Source organism: Nerophis ophidion, linkage group LG25, assembly GCF_033978795.1.
Source record: "Nerophis ophidion isolate RoL-2023_Sa linkage group LG25, RoL_Noph_v1.0, whole genome shotgun sequence".
Lineage (NCBI taxonomy): Eukaryota > Metazoa > Chordata > Actinopteri > Syngnathiformes > Syngnathidae > Nerophis > Nerophis ophidion.
Genome location: NC_084635.1, coordinates 37622975 through 37642898, shown reverse-complemented (window position 1 = coordinate 37642898; position 19924 = coordinate 37622975). Strand labels below are relative to the sequence as shown.

The 19924-nt window shown below is 37.7% G+C and overlaps 1 long non-coding RNA gene across 1 annotated transcript in view; it reads right to left on the bottom strand.

Annotated features, from left to right (window-relative positions):
• LOC133543010 (uncharacterized) overlaps positions 1-19924 on the bottom strand; it is an 87230-nt gene that overhangs the window by 18404 nt on the left and 48902 nt on the right. The gene's annotated exons all lie outside the window — the stretch shown is intronic.

Here is a 19924-nt window from a genome sequence, read left to right as displayed (position 1 = left end):
CTCACACCCAGTGGGACGTCGGTGACAATGATGACTATGAGAACCTTGGAGAGGAGGAAAGCAATGGATGTCGAGCAGGTCTAACATGATACTGTGAGAGTTCACTCCACAATGGATCCAACACAGTCGCGAGAGTCCAGTCCAAAGCGGATCCAACACAGCAGCGAGAGTCCCGTTCACAGCGGAGCCAGCAGGAAACCATCACAAGCGGAGGCGGATCAGCAGCGCAGAGATGTCCCCAGCCGATACACAGGCGAGCAGTACATGGCCACCGGATCGGACCGGACCCCCTCCACAAGGGAGAGTGGGACATAGAAGAAAAAGAAAAGAAACGGCAGATCAACTGGTCTAAAAAGGGAGTCTATTTAAAGGCTAGAGTATACAAATTAGTTTTAAGGTGAGACTTAAATGCTTCTACTGAGGTGGCATCTCGAACTGTAAATAGCGCGGTGGGATAAAGTACTGGCTGACACCGAGGACAACAACACGAGTTCCGACGCGGGTCAAGAGTCCGGTTGATAATTCACATGCCGGGAGCAACGTCCGAACAGTGACTGCTCACACTGCAGATATTGTGCTTCATGCAATGTGAAAACAATGAAAATCTACCGGGATTTTCACAATAAAATACTGCAATTCAAATGTACGAAAATACCCAAAACCAGGGAAGTTGGCACGTTGTGTAAATGGTAAATAAAAACACAATACAATGATTTGCAAATCCTTTTCAACTTATATTCAATTGAATTGACTGCAAAGACAAGGTATTTTATGTTCAAACTCCATCCATCCATCCATTTTCTACCGCTTATTCCCTTTTGGGGTTGCGGGGGGCGCTGGCGCCTATCTCAGCTACAATCGGGCGGAAGGCACGGTACACCCTGGACAAGTCGCCACCTCATCGCAGGGCCAACACAGAGAGACAGACAACATTCACACACTAGGGACCATTTAGTGTTGCCAATCAACCTATCCCCAGGTGCATGTCTTTGGAGGTGGGAGGGGCCTATCCCCAGGTGCATGTCTTTGGAGGTGGGAGGGGCCTATCCCCAGGTGCATGTCTTTGGAAGTGGGAGGGGCCTATCCCCAGGTGCATGTCTTTGGAGGTGGGAGGAAGCCGGAGTACCCGGAGGGAACTCACGCATTCACGGGGAGAACATGCAAACTCCACACAGAAAGATCCCGAGCCTGGATTTGAACCCAGGACTGCAGGAACTTCGTATTGTGAGGCAGACGCACTAACCCCTCTGCCACCGTGAAGCCCCATGTTCAAACTTATAAACTATTATTTTTTTCCGCACATAATCATTAACTTAGTATTCAATGGCAGCAACACATTGCAAAACAGTTGCCCCAGGGTCATTTTTACCACTGTGTTACATGGCCTTTCCTTTTAACAACACTCTTAACAACCCATTTTTGAAGCTTTTCATGTAGAATTATTTCCCATTCTTGCTTGATGTAGAGCTTAAGTGGTTCAACAGTCTTTTAGGCTTCATAATACGCCAAATATTTTCAATGGGAGACATGTCTGGACTATAGACTATGAAGCCACGCTGTTGCAACACGTGGCTTGGCATTGTCTTGCTGAAATAAGCAGGGGCGTCCATGATAACGTTGCTTGGATGCCAACATAAGTTGCTGCGAAACTTGTATGTACCTTCCAGCATTAAAGGTGCCTTCAAATTTGTTTAAGTTACCCATGCGTTGGGCACTAATACACCCCCATACCATCACACATGCTGGCTTTTGAAATTTTGCGCCAAGAACAATCCGGATTGTTCATTTCCTCTTTGTTCCAGAGGACACGGCGTCCACAGTTTCCAAAAACCATTTGAAATGTGGACTCGTCAGACCACAGAACACTTTTCCACTTTGCGTCAGTCCATTTTAGATGAGCTCGGGCCCAGCAAAGCCGGCGGCGTTTCTGGGTGTTGTTGATAAATGGCTTTCGCTTTGCATAGTAGAGTTTTAACTTGCACTCAAAGATGTAGGGAGGAACTGTAGGTACTGACAGTGGTTTTCTGAAGTGTTCCTGAGCCCATGTGGTGATATCCTTTACAAACTGATGTCAGGTTTTGATGCAGTACCCCCTGTGGGATCAAAAGTCACAAGTGATTTCTCCAGATTCTCTGAACCTTTTGATGATGTTACGGCCCCTAGATGGTGAAATCTCTAAATTCCTTGCAATAGCTGGTTGAAAAAATGTTGTTCTTAAACTGACATTTTGCTCACGCATTTGTTCACAAAGTGGTGACCCTCGCCCCATCCTCGTTTGTGAATGACTGAGCAATTTTTGGGAAGCTGTTTTTATACCCAATCATGGCACCCACCTGTTCCCAATTAGCCTGCACACCTATGGGATGTTCCAAATAAGTGTTGGATGAGCATTCCTCAACTTTCTCAGTCTTTTTTGCCACTTGTGCCAGCTTTTTTGAAACATGTTGCAGGCATCAAATTCAAAATGAGCTAATATTTGCAAAAAATAAAGTTTTTCAGCTTTTATTTATGATTTAAACAACGTGCCAACTTCACCGGTTTTGTGTTTTGTACATTTTTGTACCTTTTAATCAATATACTACCCTTTGTTGGTACCTGGGAATCGATACCGGTACTAGTACCAATTTTCCGTACGTTTGTGTGTGTTCAAATGTGTTAATAAATACAAATAATAATAAATAATAATATTTTTTTCAATTAAACTTTTAACACTGAACAGCGCTGCCCACTTGTTGTATCTAAAATGTATTTTCTTTTGTTGAGCCCCACAAAGTGTTTGAAATGTAAATATTGTACTTTTTACACAGCAGCTGTGTTTCGTAGGTTTCGTCACTACATTTGCAGGTGTTAAAATTGCCATGTAAAATTGCTAATGCTAATCGGCAGCATGTCTAAGGGAAATCCAATGTAAATTAGCATCGTGCTAACACATTTTGAAAAGTGGAGCCTTACTGTACTTTTGAGCGCTTTCGTTTTGCTTTCTTGGCATGGAAAAATGTAGCAATACGGTACTGACTGCTTCAGTTTGTCCTCCATTTAATGCCGTAGTGAGGAAGTAGTATTTTCCATTAAACTAATTTTGCAATTATTTTCTTTTGTTGAGTCCTACAAAAGGTTTCAACTGTAAGTACTGTACTTATCACACACCAACTGTTTGATTGTAACGTAGTTGTAGTTTTCAATACTAAATTTGGAGGTGATGAAATTGCCATGTAAAATCACTAATGCTAATCTTTAGCATGTCTATAGCAAATCCAATGTGAGTTAGCATTGAGCTAGTGCAATGTAAAAAGTGGAGCCTTACTGTAATTGTGAGCACCTTTGTCTTGCTTTGTTGGCATGGATCATTGCAACATTACCTACTCAGTTTGTCCTCTGTTAAATGCCGTAGTGAGGAAGTAGTCTTTGCCATCAGGCTGAATGTGACAAGTCTTCTGGTTCGTTAAACCCTACAAAGTGTTTGAATTATTAGTATTAGCATTGTAGTTATCACGCACCAGATGTTTGATTGCATCGTGCCTCTTAGTCGTAGTTTTGATTCCAAAATTTAGTGTTGAAATCACCATCCAAAATTGCTTAATCGTTAGCATGTCAATGGCAAATCCAATGTAAAAAATTAGCATCGAATTAGCATTTGGAAAGTTGAGCCTTACCGTACTCGTCTCACTTTGTTGCCATGGTAGTCCGCTCTGAATGCTTGACTGCTTCAGTTTGTCCTTTGTTTGTTGCCATAGCGAGGAAGTAGACTTTGCCATGAAGCTAAACGTGTCAGCATTTTCTTTGGTTGAGTCCTACAAAGTGTGTAAACTGTAAGTATTGTACTTGTCACACACCAGCCGTTTGATTGTAATGTGCATCTTAGTTGTAGTTTCCATGACCAAATTTTGAGGTGTTGAAATGAAAACGCTAATGCTAATCGGTAGCACATCTATAGCAAATCTAATGTAAATTAGCATCGAGCTATCGCACTTTGAAAAGTGGTGCCCTGCTGTTTTGAGCACCTTTGTTAGCATGGAAAATTGAAACATTACCAAGAGTCAGTACGACTGAGTCCGCTCTGAGTGCTTGACTGCTTCAGTTTGTCCTCTTTTTGTTGCCGTAATGAGGAAGTAGTCTTTGCCATTTAGCCAAATGTGTCAGTATTTTTGTTGTTGTTGAGCTCTTCAAAGTGTTAAAACTAAGTGTTGTATTTATTGCACACCACTCTTTGATTTTAACGTGCATCTTAGTTGGAGTATTCATTACCAGATTTAGAAGTTTTTGAAATCGCCATATAGGATCGCTAATGCTAAACAGTAGCATGTCTATGGAAAATCCAATGTAAATTAGCTTGTTGGTTCGATTAATCTGCGATGAGGTTTGCGACTTGTCCAGGGTGTACCCCGGCTTCCGCCTGATTGTAGCTGAGATAGGCGCCAGCGCCCCCGGCAAACCCCAAAAGGGAATAAGCGGTAGAAAAATGGATGGTTGGTTTCGATTAGTTTTTTGTGGTTTTTTTGCACACTGACAAGGGAAGGTTGTTTGCATTGGGTTATGATAAGTGGATGAAAGTGGACGGATGGATAAGATTTCTATATTTTTTTATTTTTCATGACATTTTGTGTTGGTTCAATTTTTTTTAATTTTTTTTTTTTACCAGGACTAGAAAACTGCTGAGGATAATCTCACCACACCTAATGTGCGTGTGTGACAATCATTGCTACTTTTTTTTAAAAAAAAAAAGCTTGTTTGCATTGGGTCATGTAAGTAGTAAGTGGTAGTAAATGGATGGCTGGATGAAATCTCAATATCATTTTACTTCTGCTGGCATTTTGTGTTGGTTCGATTCCTTTTTTTTTTTTACCATGATTAGGAAGGGTTGTTTGCATTGGGTCATATAAGTAGTGCTGCACTTAGTTTAATTCAAAACATGATAAGTGGTAGAAAATAGATGATGAAATCTCAATATTGTTTTACTTCTGTTGGCATTTTGTTTTGGTTCGATTTAGGTTTTTTTGCACAATGACTATTAAAGGTTGTTTGCATTGGGTCATGACAAATGGTGGAAAAATGGATGGATGGATGAAATCTCAATATTATTTGACTTCTGTTTGCATTTTGTGCTGGTTCAATTTTGTTAGTTTTTTTCCCGCATCATGACTAGGAAAGGTCGTTTGCATTTGGTCATATATAAGTAGTGCTGCGCTTGGTTTCGTTCAACGCATGATAAGCGGTCGAAAATGGATGGATGTATGAAATCTCAATATCATTTTATTTCTGTTGGCATTTTGTGTTAGTTTTTTTCCCACTATGACTAGGAAAGGTCGTTTGCATTTGGTCATATATAAGTAGTGCTGCGCTTGGTTTCATTCAAAACATGATAAGTAGTTGAAAAATGGATGGTTGGAGGAAATCTCAATATTTTTTTTTCTGTTGGCATTTTGTGTTGGTTCCATTTTGTCTTTTTTCGAACCAAGACTAGGAAAGGTTGTTTGCATTGAGTCATGACAAGAGATAGAAAATGGATGGATGGATGAAATTTCAATATTATTTACTTCTGTTGTCGTTTTGTGATGGTTCGATTTTCATTTTTTGCCCTATGAGTAGGAAAGGTTGTTTGCATTGGGTCATATAAGTAGTGCTGCGTTTGGTTTCGTTCAAAGAAATGATAAGCGGTACAAAATGGATGGATGGATGAAATGTCAACATTGTTTTCCTTCTGTTGCCATTTTGTATTGGTTTGATTTTTTTTTTTTTGCACCATGACTAGGAAAGGTTGTTTGCATTTGGTCATGATAAGTGGTAGGAAATGGATGGATGGATGGATGAAATCTCAATATTATATTATATTTATATTGGGTCATATAAGTAGTACAGCACTTGGTTTCGGTTCATGACAAGTGGTAGAAAATGGATGGATTAAATGTCAATATTATTTTACTTCTGTTAGCATTTTGTGTTGGTTCGATTTAGATTTTTTTGCACCATGACAAGAAAAGGTTGTTTTCATTCCGTCATGATAAGTGGTAGGAAATGGATGGATGGATGGATGGATGGAATCTCAATATTATTTTACTTCTGTTTGCATTTTGTGTTGGTTCAATTTTGTTTGTTTTTTCCCCGCATCATGACTAGGAAAGGTCGTTTGCATTTGGTCATATATAAGTAGTGATGCGCTTGGTTTCGTTCAACGCATGATAAGCGGTCGAAAATGGATGGATGGATGAAATCTCAATATAATTTTATTTCTGTTGGCATTTTGTGTTAGTTTTTTTCCCACCATGACTAGGAAAGGTCGTTTGCAATGGACCATAAAAGTAGTGCTGCGCTTGGTTTCATTCAAAACATGATAAGTAGTTGAAAAATGGATGGTTGGATGAAATCTCAATATATTTTTTTTTCTGTTGGCATTTTGTGTTGGTTCAATTTTGTCTTTTTTCGAACCAAGACTAGGAAAGGTTGTTTGCATTGGGTCATGACAAGTGATAGAAAATGGATGGATGGATGAAATTTCAATATTATTTACTTCTGTTGTCGTTTTGTGATGGTTCGATTTTAATTTTTTGCCCTATGAGTAGGAAAGGTTGTTTGCATTGGGTCATATAAGTAGTGCTGCATTTGGTTTCATTCAAAGCAATGATAAGCGGTAAAAAATGGATGGATGGATGAAATGTCAACATTTTTTTCCTTCTGTTGGCATTTTGTGTTGGTTTGATTTTTTTTTTTTTTTTGCACCATGACTAGGAAAGGTTGTTTGCATTTGGTCATGATAAGTGGTAGGAAATGGATGGATGGATGGATGAAATCCCAATATTATATTATATTTATATTGGGTCATATAAGTAGTACAGCACTTGGTTTCGGTTCATGAAAAGTGGTAGAAAATGGATGGATTAAAACTCAATAGTATTTTACTTCTGTTAGCATTTTGTGTAGGTTCGATTTAGATTTTTTTGCACCATGACAAGAAAAGGTTGTTTTCATTCCGTCATGATAAGTGGTAGGAAATGGATGGATGGATGGATGGAATCTCAATATTATTTTACGTCTGTTGGCATTTTGTGTTGGTTCGATTTTGTCTTTTTTTTTTTGCACCATTACTAAGAAAGGTTGTTTGGATTCGGTCCTGATAAGTGGTAGGAAATGGATGGATGGATGGATGAAAAATCAATATTATATTACTTTTGTTGCCCTTTTGTGTTGGTTCGATGTAGTTTTTTTTGCACCATGACTAGGAAAGGTTGTTTGCATTGGGTCATATAAGTAGTGCTGGGCTTGCTTTCGATCAAAGCATGATAAGTGGTAAAAATAGATTGATGAAATTCCAGTATTATTTTACTTCTGTTGTCATTTTATGTTGGTTCGATTTTGGGGGTTTTTGCACCGGGATTTTTTGCATTGGGTCATATAAGTAGTGATGTGCTTGGTTTCGTTCAAAGCATTATAAGTGGTCGAAAATGGATGGATGGATGGATGGATGAAATCTAAATTTTTTTTTTTCTGGTGGCATTTCGTGTTGGTTCGATGTTGTCATTTTTTGCACCATTACTCGGAAAGGTTGTTCGCATTGGGTCATATAAGTTGTGCTGTGCTTGGTTTCGTTCGAATCATGATTAGTGCTCGAAGATGGATGGATGGATGGATGGATGAAATCTCAATATAACTTTACTTCTGTTGGCATTTTGTGTTGGTTCGATTTTGTTTTCCTGCACTATGTCTAGGAAATGTTGTTTGCATTGGGTCATATAAGTAGTGCTTTCCTTTGATAAGTGGTAGAAAACGGATGGATGGATGAAATATTAATATTATTTTACTTCTGTTGTTATTTTGTGTTGGTTTGATTTTTTTTTTTTTTTTGCACCATGACTAGGAAAGGTTGTTTGCATTGGGTCATATAAGTAGTGTTGCGTTTGGTTTCGTTCAAAGCATGATAAGTGGTAAAAAAATTGTTGGATGAAATTTTAATATTGTTTTACTTCTGTTGGAACTTTGTGTTGGTTCAATTTAGTTTTTTTTTCGCACCATGACTAAGAAAGGTTGTTTGCGTTGGGTCCTAAAAGTAGTGTTGCGTTTGGTTTCATTAGTAGAAAATGAATGGATAGATGAAGTCTCAATATTTTTTTTTTCTGTTGGCATTTTGTGTTGGTTTGATTTAGTTTTTTGTTTTTTTTTGCACCATTACTAGGAAAGGTTGTTTGCATTGGGTCATGATAAGTGGTAGGAAATGGATGGATGGATGAAACCTCAATATTATTTCACTTCTGTTGTCATTTTGTAATGGTTCCATCCATCCATCCATTTTCTACCGCTTATAATGGTTCGATTTTGTTTTTGTTTTTGCACTAGGAAAGGTTGTTTGCATTGGGTCATATAAGTAGTGTTGCATTTGGTTTCGTTCAAAGCATGATAAGTGGTAAAAAAATGGATGGATGACATTTTAATATTATTTTACTTCTGTTGGCACTTTGTGTTGGTTCAATTTAGTTTTTTTTCGCACCACGACTAAGGAAGGTTGTTTACATTGGGTGATAAAAGTAGTGTTGCGTTTGGTTTCATTCAAAGTGTGATAAGTGGTAGGAAATGGATAGATAATGAAATCTCAATATCATTTTTTTTCTGTTGGCATTTTGTGTTGGTTCGATTTAGGTTTTTTTGCACCATTACTAGGAAATGTTGTTTGCATTGGGTCATAATAAGTGGTAGGAAATGGATGGATGGATGAAACCTCAATATTATTTTACTTCTGCTGTCATTTTGTGTTGGTTAGATGTTGTTGTTTTTTTGCACCATGATTAGGAAAGGTTGTTTGCATTGGGTCATATAACTAGTGTTGCATTTGGTTTTGTTCAAAGCATGATAAGTGGTAAAAAAATGGATGGATGAAATTTTAATATTATTTTACTTTTGTTGGCACTTTTTGTTGGTTCAATTTAGTTTTTTTTTGCACCATGACTAAGAAAGGTTGTTTGCATTGGGTGATAAAAGTAGTGTTGCGGTTGGTCTCATTCAAAGTATGATAAGTGGTAGGAAATGGATGCATAATGAAATCTCAATATCAGTTTTTTTCTGTTAGCATTTTGCGTTGGTTCGATTTAGGTTTTTTTGCACCATTACTAGGAAAGGTTGTTCGCATTGGGTCATGATAAGTGGTAGGAAATGGATGGATGGATGAAACCTCAATATTATTTCACTTCTGCTGTCATTTTGTGATGGTTCGATTTTGTTTTTGTTTTTGCACTAGGAAAGGTTGTTTGCATTGGGTCATATAAGTAGTGTTGCGTTTGGTTTCGTTCAAAGCATGATAAGTGGTAAAAAAATGGATGGATGAAATTGTAATATTATTTTACTTCTGTTGGCACTTTGTGTTGGTTCAATTTAGTTTTTTTTCGCACCACGACAAAGAAAGGTTGTTTGCATGGGGTGATAAAAGTATGCTAAGTGGTAGGAAATGGATGGATAATGAAATCTCAATATCATTTTTTTTCTGTTGGCATTTTGTGTTGGTTCGATTTAGGTTTTTTTGCACCATTACTAGGAAAGGTTGTTTGCATTGGGTCATGATAAGTGGTAGAAAATGGACGGATGGATGAAACCTCAATATTATTTTACTTCTGCTGTCATTTTGTGTTGGTTAGATTTTGTTGTTTTTTTTGCACCATGATTAGGAAAGGTTGTTTGCATTGGGTCATATAGGTAGTGCTGTGCTTGTTTTAGTTTAAAACATCATATGTAGTAAAAAAAATTATGAAATTTCCTGGCGACCAGAGAGATGGAGAGTGTTCCGTCAAAAAAAGTATCAAATTTAATATCCATCCTTACTAGTATCATGCAATTGTCTCCCCCGCCCCCCAAGATAAATGAAACAAGTGTATTGCCGTCCAATTGTTTGCTTCTAGTGAGGACGCCATGTTGGTGCTGGCAGCTCACAGCTCCACTGGCAGAGATCTAAAGGAGCAAGAATCCTTGCCGGCGAAATGGAGGGGGGGTCAGGTCGCTTCAATGATGAAAGGGAGCGCTCTGATTCCTCTCACCCTGAAGTCCCTTCCCCACTAAAAAAGGCCTAAGAAAGTTCCAAGCTCTTTATTTCCCGTTCAGAATGTCGCCACGCCCGCCGCTCACACACCGTCGTCACAAGTCTCGGGCCGCGTTCCGTCACGTCCGTGCAAGAAGCCGGCGAAACGAAAATTGGTCTTGCGTGCACGGCGAGCGGGTGAGGGGCGGTCACCCGAGCTTGAACAAACTACCGCACCGTGGCGGGTTAGAGCGCGGAGGGTGATAGCGATCGCGGAAAAAAAACCCTCCCCGTGGCTTCTTTCCGGGCCCGTCGACATACCAGCTCTCTCCTGTTCTTAAAAAAATATGCATATTTATGAAAGGAATGTTGTGGAGAGGGCTTGCGAGGATGGAGGGGGGGGGAGTGAACTTGTTGACTTGTTTTTTGGACTCTCGGTGACTAACAAGTACACGCAATATTCTGATTAAGGCCTGCAGTCGCTTCACAAATAATTAATACTTTAGGTTAGGGAGGTTAGTGTCAGAGTTAGTTTGTGACGAACCCCAAGATGCAGAGAATGAGGCAGGAATTTTGCAGGTAAACAGGTTTTGATTAAAATACTAGAACAAGAACAAAAGGGGTACAAACAGAAAGCGCGCACGAGGCAAATAAAACTAAAAGAGCTAGCATGGGAGCTAGAAAACAAAAGGAGCTTAGCATGGGAGCTAGCAAAGACAAAAAGGCCTAGAAGGGAAGATAGCGGGTAGCGAGCAGGAAAACAGAAGTCGTTACTTGTGGAATGAAAACAAAACGGAAGATGGGGAACAAAAGACAGTAAGCTACAAACATATCTCGAAATATAGCTTACCCCATTTCGGTGGTAATGTGATGGAAATTTGGGAATTTCAGGAAAAAGAGTTTTTTCGGGGGAAAATGTTAAAAGACTTGTGGTCTAAATGAGTTAAAATGGTTGGTGTTGGAATGTTTCAAATCGGTTGAGAAATGTTGAAGTCGAACATTTTTTAATTGAGAAATGATATTAAGGAATTACAGGAATTTCGGGGAAAACCGGGAATTTTTCAAGTTAAAAAAAAAACTTTGTTTTTTTTCTTGATTAAGATGAATGTTTTGATGGTAGAACAGTTGAAGTGGGTTGAAAAATGTGGAAGGAGTAGTCGCCAGTAAAAAAAAAGAGTCAAAAAAGGGTTTGAAAAAAGGGGAATTCTGAGAATTCCTGGAATTTTTCTGAACTGGAAAAAAGGGTAGTTTACATTTCCAGGATGGTGGAATGTGTTGAAGGTGGAATGGTTTAAATCGGTTGAAAAATGTGGAAATGGTGGAACTTTGAAAAATGTCCCATTCATTTCAATGGGAATGTGATGGAAATTTGGGAATTTCAGGAAAAATAGGTTTTTTGGGGGAAAATGTCAAAAGACTTGTGGTCTAAATGAGTTAAAATGGTTGGTGTTGGAATCTTTCAAATCGGTTGAGAAATGTTGAAGTCGAACATTTTTTAATTGAGAAATTATATTAAGGAATTACAGGAATTTCGGGAAAACCGGGAATTTTTTCAGTTCACAAAAAAAACAACTTCGTTTTTTGTCCTTATTAAGAGGAATGTTTTGACGGTAGAACAGTTGAAGTGGGTTTAAAAATGTGGAGGGAGTAGTCGCCAGTAAAAAGAGTTAAAAAAGGGTTTGAAAAAAGGGGAATTCTGAGAATTCCTGAAATTTTTCTGAACTAGACAAAAGGGTAGTTTCAATTTCCAGGATGGTGGAATGTGTTGAAGGCGGAATGGTTTAAATCGGTTGAAAAATGTGGAAATGGTGTAAGTTTGAAAAATGGCCAATTCATTTTGAATGGGAAAAACATCCCTGAAAATGTGGAATTCTGGCAAATGTGGGAATTTGTCAAGGGAAAGCCCATAATTCCCGAATAGGGCTGAACAATTTGAAATTGTAACAGTTTAAATCGGGTGAAAAATGCAGAAGGTAGAGCGCGCCAAATTCGGGAGAAGTTGAATAAATCGATGAATTTTGGCGTAGCATTCACTCCATAAAAACCAAACACAATCTTCTCAGCCATTTCAACAGAAATAAGTAATTCTTACATGTCTCTGTGGATGTGTTCCTTGAACGTGTGAACAGGAGCCTTGTTTAGTTGATGTAGTGAGAGGCCAGCAGGCCAGCTGCAGTGGTCCCTGCTCCCCAACACTAAGTGCTCTTTATGCAGAGGGTGACACAAAGCGCAGACTGTGTGTCTCGGCCTGCAGGATTTAGCTAACTCTCTGACTGATGCTCTGAGTAGCAAACTTACAAAAAAAAGAAAAAAAGAAAAAGAGAGAGAGCCTCCAAACGAATCCTAAGCAGCTATTTGATGAAGGAATGTTGGATGGAGGCATCCATCCACCAGGGCTTCTTTTCAACTTTTTGTTTTGTTTGTTTATTGGGGAAAGAATGTAAGGGACATGTCTTTATGAAAGTCTTTTAAACTGACTTGCTGGGAGAGGAGTGCCTACATCGGGAGTGTCCAAGTTTTAAAAAATCATAGCATGCGAAGGACATTTTGATATTTATCATTGTCATAGTCAACAGCAATATAATAAAATACAATATTTACATTTTAGGGCTCTGCTCAAGTTTGGAAAGTGCCTCAGTTGTAAAAATTGAAAAATAAGTCATACTTTTTAAAATATATATAGGGACAAGCGTTAGAAAATGTATGTATGTATGTATACAGTGTATATATATATATATATATATATATATATATATATATACACATATATATATAGATTACAGTATATATACATATATATATACATATATATAAATATATATGTATATATTTATATATGTATATAATGTATACATAGATATATATCAACAGATATATTTTAAGTTTATCCGGAGATTTAAGTGTTTGAAAAAAAAAGTATGACTTATTTTTTTACATTTTTACAAGTGGGATACTTTCCAAACTTTATATATATATATATATATATATATATATATATATATATATATACATATATATATGAAACACAGAGGAAATTTTATCCCTACAAGCCTGTTTCGCAGGTTTCCCTGCTCTTCAGGGGATTTTTTCCTGACCTAACATATATTCCACTCAACGGCGCACTGTATAACAGATAAACCACACAAACCTTGAGTATATATATATATATATATATATATATGTATATATATATATATATATATATGTATATATATATATATATATATATATATATATATATATATATATGTATATATATATATATATATATGTATATATATATATATGTATATATATATATATATATATATATGTATATATATATATAAATATAAATATAAATATATATTTATATATATTATATATATTACATTATATATACACAATATATATCTTAGGGGTGTGGGAAGAAAATCGATTCGAATACGTTGTGCGATTCAGAATCGATCTTTTTTTTTTTTTTTAACTATTTTTTTTTAATTTTATCAATCCAACAAAGCACTACACAGCTACACCATAACAATGCAATCCAATTCCAAAAGCAAAGCTGAGCCAGCAACACTCAGAACTGCAATAAACAGAGCAATTGAGTGGAGACACAAACACCACACAGAACAAAACAAAAGTAGTGAAACAAAAATGAATATTATCAACAACAGTATCAATATTAGTTATGATTTCAGCATAGCAGTGATTAAAAATCCCTCACTGACATTATCATTAGACATTTATAAAAAGAACAATAGTGTCACAGTGGCTTACACTTGCATGGCATCTCATAAGCTGGACAACACACTGTGTCCAATGTTTTCACAAAGATAAAATAAGTCTGATTTTTGCTAACTTTAATAGTTCAAACAAATTTACATTATTGCAATCAGTTGATAAAACATTGTCCTTTACAATTATAAAAGCTTTTTTTACAAAAATCTCCTACTCTGCTAGCATGTCAGCAGACTGGGGTAGATCCTGCTGAAATCTATGTGTTGAATGAATACCCAATCCTTTTCAATCGGAAAAAAAATCGTTTTTGAATTGGGAATCAAATCGAATAAATCGATATATTATTGAATCGTGACCCCAAAAATCGATATTGAATCACATCGTGGGACACCCAAAGATTTGCAGCCCTAATATATATATATATATATATGTTTGCCCTTTTTGTTCAAGAAAACCCTGTTTTTATTGCAAAAACACAAAATGTGCAATATTCCCCCCTCCAAGAAAAATATTTAATGTGAAGTAAATGGAGCCTTAAATAGGTAAATAATTCATATTAATATTTTTGAGCAAATACAGTTTGTTTTTTAAAATAAAAACACACTAAATTTCTTAGTGTCCCACTCAAAAAGTGTTAAAAATATGTACCGCCATTTTTTTGGTCCTCTTTCAATGATTACATTTCTCGATCAGTTTCAGATCTGCTAATATGAATCTTTTTTTAAAAATATTTTTTTATGTTTTATGCCTTTTTTGTTTAAGAAAGCTCAACAAAGTCCTCCCTTAAAAAAACCAAAAACATTTCAAAGTGGAATATTTGATTTTTATTGGAGTCTTAAATAATAGTTCAATAATTCACATTATTACTATTTTTCCAGCAATGTTAGTTTTGAAAACAACAAAACAATCCCACTAAAACGCTTAGGGACCCAAAAGTGTTGATATTATTCATCATTTTAAATTTTTTACCTCAAAATCTCCATATATTTCCGTACATTAACTGTTTTTTTTATTTTATTTTAGTGTTTTTGGTTGTTTGTTTTATGTCTTACTTTTTTGTCATAGAACAATTTGTTTTTTACAGGGCAAACACACAAAATATTTAATATATTTCCCGAAAAAATATTTCAAAGTGGAATATTTGATGAGAAGTAATCGGAGCCTTAAATAGTTGAATAATTCATAACAACATTGCTTTTGATGCATTATTATTTTTTGAACAATGACAGTTTTAAAGAAAAAAAAAAGTGTTTTTCTTGTTACATTTCACTTGTATGCTCTTTTATTCCACTTTTTCATGTTTTTTTGTCATAGTATTTTTAGGTTGTCAGCTGGGGGCCACACGTTGGACACCTCCGTCATCAATGATGGACTCCCCGGTAATGAGTAAGGTAATTTGAGTGCAGTTTGAGGGGGAAAGCACCATTAATGAAGGGTCATTTAATGTCCAGTAGAGAAAATTCCTGCCGATAAGAAGTAACAATGCCTTCTTTGTGTTTACTTGGTGTCGGAATGGCTGACAAACAGTCAAGCACAAGGTGGTAGAAAGAGGATTATTGTGTGGGATTCACCCAAGTTGCTCAATGAATGAGGTAAGACTCAAGTTTGGCATTTATTCAGAAAAATATCAAAGGCGATGTCACGTCGTAATTCTTTAGTTTATTTAGTGTAAAGATTAGTATGTATGATAATATACTGAATGTTGCTAATGTTGCTAATGCCCATTTTCAATCAGGAACTATTATATGTAATATACATGTATATATATATATATATATATATATATATATATATATATATATATATATATATATATTAGGGGTGGGCAAGTTAATCCGTTAATTACGCGTTAACTCATCAATCTATTAACGCCGACAATTATTTTATCGCACATTTGCGTATGTTGTTTACATGCTTTTATTTTGTTAACGCCTTTTCTTAACAAGATGGCATCTCCCGGATGTACTTCGGCGTCGAGGGACTCTTGGTAAAGATTGAACATTTGGCAAAAATACCGGACAATTCTGCAAATGTCATGGCTGGCTTACAGCGTGGTCACTCCGGGATCACTTACGACCGCCAGACAATTCTGAATGTGGATAGATCGGGCCGTTTTGGACTGAATGAGGCGTGCTTGCTAGAGCGGCTAGCTAGCATGGGAATACTTTGCCGGCTACATCCGGCGGCCTGTGAAGCAGCGGAGTATATGTGTTGTCTGTCTATTTATGAATAATGCAGACCAGGAGTGTTGGCTGAGTTCTTAACGTTTACTTTCAGAGCGTGCATATCACAACATACAAGATGCCGTCATGGCGACACAACCTATACATGCTCCTCACTCCTGTTGCATGCTGGGTAGGGTAGTTATTTTATTCCCTGGCTCATAACATCACAATATAGTACCATGTATATGATGCCTTCAGTTTATCAAAGCACCAAGCAAACAATCGGAAAATTCCCATCATATCAATTCCTAGATATGGTCATAATTATTTTAAGTGCACTACGCAGAATAAACACAACATTATTAATATTGCTACTACGGATAATTTGATCCAAAATTCCCTAAAACAGCCCACTACCTATAATATAGGTTTTTTAAACATAAGATCCCTGATAAAAAAAAATGTTTCTGCTGTTACCTCAGAAATTGCCTGTTCAGATGTTATGATTGTGGCTCAGAGATTTGTATGTAGATTATATTTATTTTCCATAACAAACAGGATAACTTAAATACCCTGGCAGTGGCAATAAGCTTAAATGTTTGTATTTACATTTTTGGAGTTGATTTTCATCAAATATGCTATTTAACTGCTACTGTTTAACAAGGACTGATTTAAATTGTGTTTGCACAACAAATGTTTTGGCGCTTTTGTTCATGTGGGAGAATATTCCAATAAAGGTGCACTACACACTACTTTTGAATTCATTATTGGGCTTTGTGTATACAATGCAGTTAATCGCGATTAATCAGAGAAATAGTGCGATTAACTTCGATTAAAATGTTTAATTGTTGCCCAGCCCTAATATATATATGTATATATTGCACTATTATGAGTGTGAATGTTGTTTGTCTATCTGTGTTGGCCCTGCGATGAGGTGGCGACTTGTCCAGGGTCTACCCCGCCTTCCGCCCGATTGTAGCTGAGATAGGCGCCAGCGCCCCCCGCGACCCCAAAAGGGAATAAGGGGTAGAAAATGGATGGATGGATATATATATATACAAGAAAATAGGTATTTGAAAACCCTGCTATCTCGCAAGTTCTCCCACTTAGTGAAGTGAATTATATTTATATAGCGCTTTTCTCAAGTGACTCAAAGCACTTTACATTGTGAAACCCAATATCTAAGTTACATTTAAACCAGTGTGGGTGGCACCGGGAGCAGGTGGGTAGAGTGTCTTGCCCAAGGACACAACCGCAGAGACTATTATGGCGGAAGCGGGGAATCGAACCTGCAACCCTCAAGTTGCTGGCACGGCCACTCTACCAACCGAGCTATACTGCCCCACAAGAAATCATGGAGGGGTCTGAAATGTTCCCGGTAGGTGCATGTCCACTGTATGACAGATAACCTAAAAAGAAAAATACAGAAATCACAATCTATGATTTTTTAACAATGTATTTGTGTATTTGAACACCTGTCTATCAGATAGAATTCTGACCCTCAGAGACCTGTTAGTCCGCCTTTAAAAGTCCTCCTCCACTCCACTGTATTATCCTGAATCAGATGCACCTGTGTTACCTGCATAAAGACACCTGTCCACCCCCTACAATCAGTAAGACCCAAACATTCAGCAAGGCTAAGAGCAAAGAGCTGTCCAAAGACAACAGAGACAAAATAGCACAACTCCACAAGGATGAAAAGGGCTCTGGAGAAATTGCCAAGCAGCTTGGTGAAAAAAGGTCCACTCTTGGAGCAATCATTAGAAAATGGAAGAAGCCAAACATCTCAATGGGAGTGGAGCCCCCATGCAAGATATCACCTGCTGGGGTCTCAATGATGCTAAGAAAGGTGAGGAATCAGCCCAGGACTACACGGCAGGACTTGGCCAATGACCTGAAAAGAGCTGGGACCACTGTTTCCATGGTGACTGTTGGTAAGACACTAAGACGCCATGGTTTGAAATCATGCATCAACCAATCAATCAATGTTTATTTATATAGCCCCAAATCACAAATGTCTCAAAGGGCTGCACAAATCATTACGACTACAACATCCTCGGAAGAACCCACAAAAGGGCAAGGAAAACTCACACCCAGTGGGCAGGGAGAATTCACATCCAGTGGGACGCCAGTGACAATGCTGACTATGAGAAACCTTGGAGAGGACCTCAGATGTGGGCAACCCCCCCCTCTAGGGGACCGAAAGCAATGGATGTGGAGCGGGTCTGACATGATACTGTGAAAGTTCAATCCATAGTGGCTCCAACACAGCCGCGAGAGTTCAGTTCAAGCGGATCCAAGACAGCAGCGAGAGTCCCGTCCACAGGAAACCATCTCAAGCGGATCAGCAGCGTAGAGATGTCCCCAACCGATACAGGCGAGCGGTCCATCCTGGGTCCCGACGAGCGGTCCATCCTGGGTCTCGACTCTGGACAGCCAGTACTTCATCCATGGTCATCGGACCGGACCCCCTCCACAAGGGAGGGGGGGACATAGGAGAAAGAAAAGAAGCGGCAGATCAACTGGTCTAAAAAGGAGGTCTATTTAAAGGCTAGAGTATACAGATGAGTTTTAAGGTGAGACTTAAATGCTTCTACTGAGGTAGCATCTCGAACTGTTACCGGGAGGGCATTCCAGAGTACTGGAGCCCGAACGGAAAACGCTCTATAGCCCGCAGACTTTTTTTGGGCTCTAGGAATCACTAATAAGCCGGAGTCTTTTGAACGCAGATTTCTTGCCAGGAACCTTGGAAGGTTCCCCTGCTTAAACCAGAACATGTTAAGGCCCGTCTTAAGTCTGCCAATCACCATTTGGATGATCCAGAGGAGTCATGGGGGAAAGATTTGTGGACAGATGAGACCAAAATTGACCTTTTTGGTCAGAATTCCACTATGTGTGTTTGGAGGAAGAAGAATGATGCCTACCATCCCTACTGTGAAGCATGGGGGTGGTAGCATCATGCTTTGGGGTTGTTTTTCTGCTCATGGGACAGGACGACTGTACTTTATTAAGGAGAGGATGACTTGTGAGATTCTGGCCAAAAACCTCCTTCCCTCAGTCAGATCATTGAAGATGAGTCCTGGCTGGATCTTCCAACATGACAATGATCTAAAGCACACAGCCAGGAAAACCTAGAAGTGGCTTCATAAGAACCATATCAAGGTTCTGTAGTGGCCTAGCCAGTCTCCAGACCTAAATCCAATTGAAAATCTTTGGAGGGAGCTGAAAGTCTGTGTTACTCAGTGACAGTCCAGAAAGCTGACAGATCCAGAGAAGATCTGTGTGGAGGAGTGGGCCCAAATCCCTGCTGAAGAACTACAGGAAACCTTTGACCTCTGTGATTGCAAACAAAGGCTACTCTACCAAATATTAATGTTGGTGTTCAAATACTTATTTTCAGCTGCATCACACGAATACATTGTTAAAAAATCATAGATTGTGATTTCTGGATTTTAGGTTATCTCTCATAAAGTAGACATGCACCTACTGGGAACATTTCACACCCCTCCATCATTTCTAAGTGGGAGAACTTGCAAAATAGCAGGGTGTTCAAATACTTATTTTCTTCAATATATATATATATATATATATATATATATATATATTTTTTTTTTTTTTCTCCTGCTTCTTTTCTGACACTTATTGTGTGGATGCTCCAAAAAATTCATTCAACTTCCTCTACTTCTATTTCTTCTTGTTCTTCTACTTTTTCTTCTATTTCTTCTTTTACTCCGTCTTCTTTTTCTTGTAGTTCTTTTACCACTTCTTTTTCTACCTCTTTTTCTACTTCTCCTTCTTCTACATCCTCTTGTCCTACCTATTCTATTTCTTCTTCCACTTCTACTTTTCTTTCTTTTACTCTATTTCTTCTTTTACTTCTTCTTCTACTACTTACTACTTCTTATTCTACCACTTCTACCTCTTTTTCTACTTCTTCCTCTACTACTTATTATCCTACTTCATATTCTATTTCTTCTTCTACTTCTTCAATTTCTTCTTTTATTTCTTGTACTTTTTCTTCTAACTTCTACTTTTTCTTCTAACT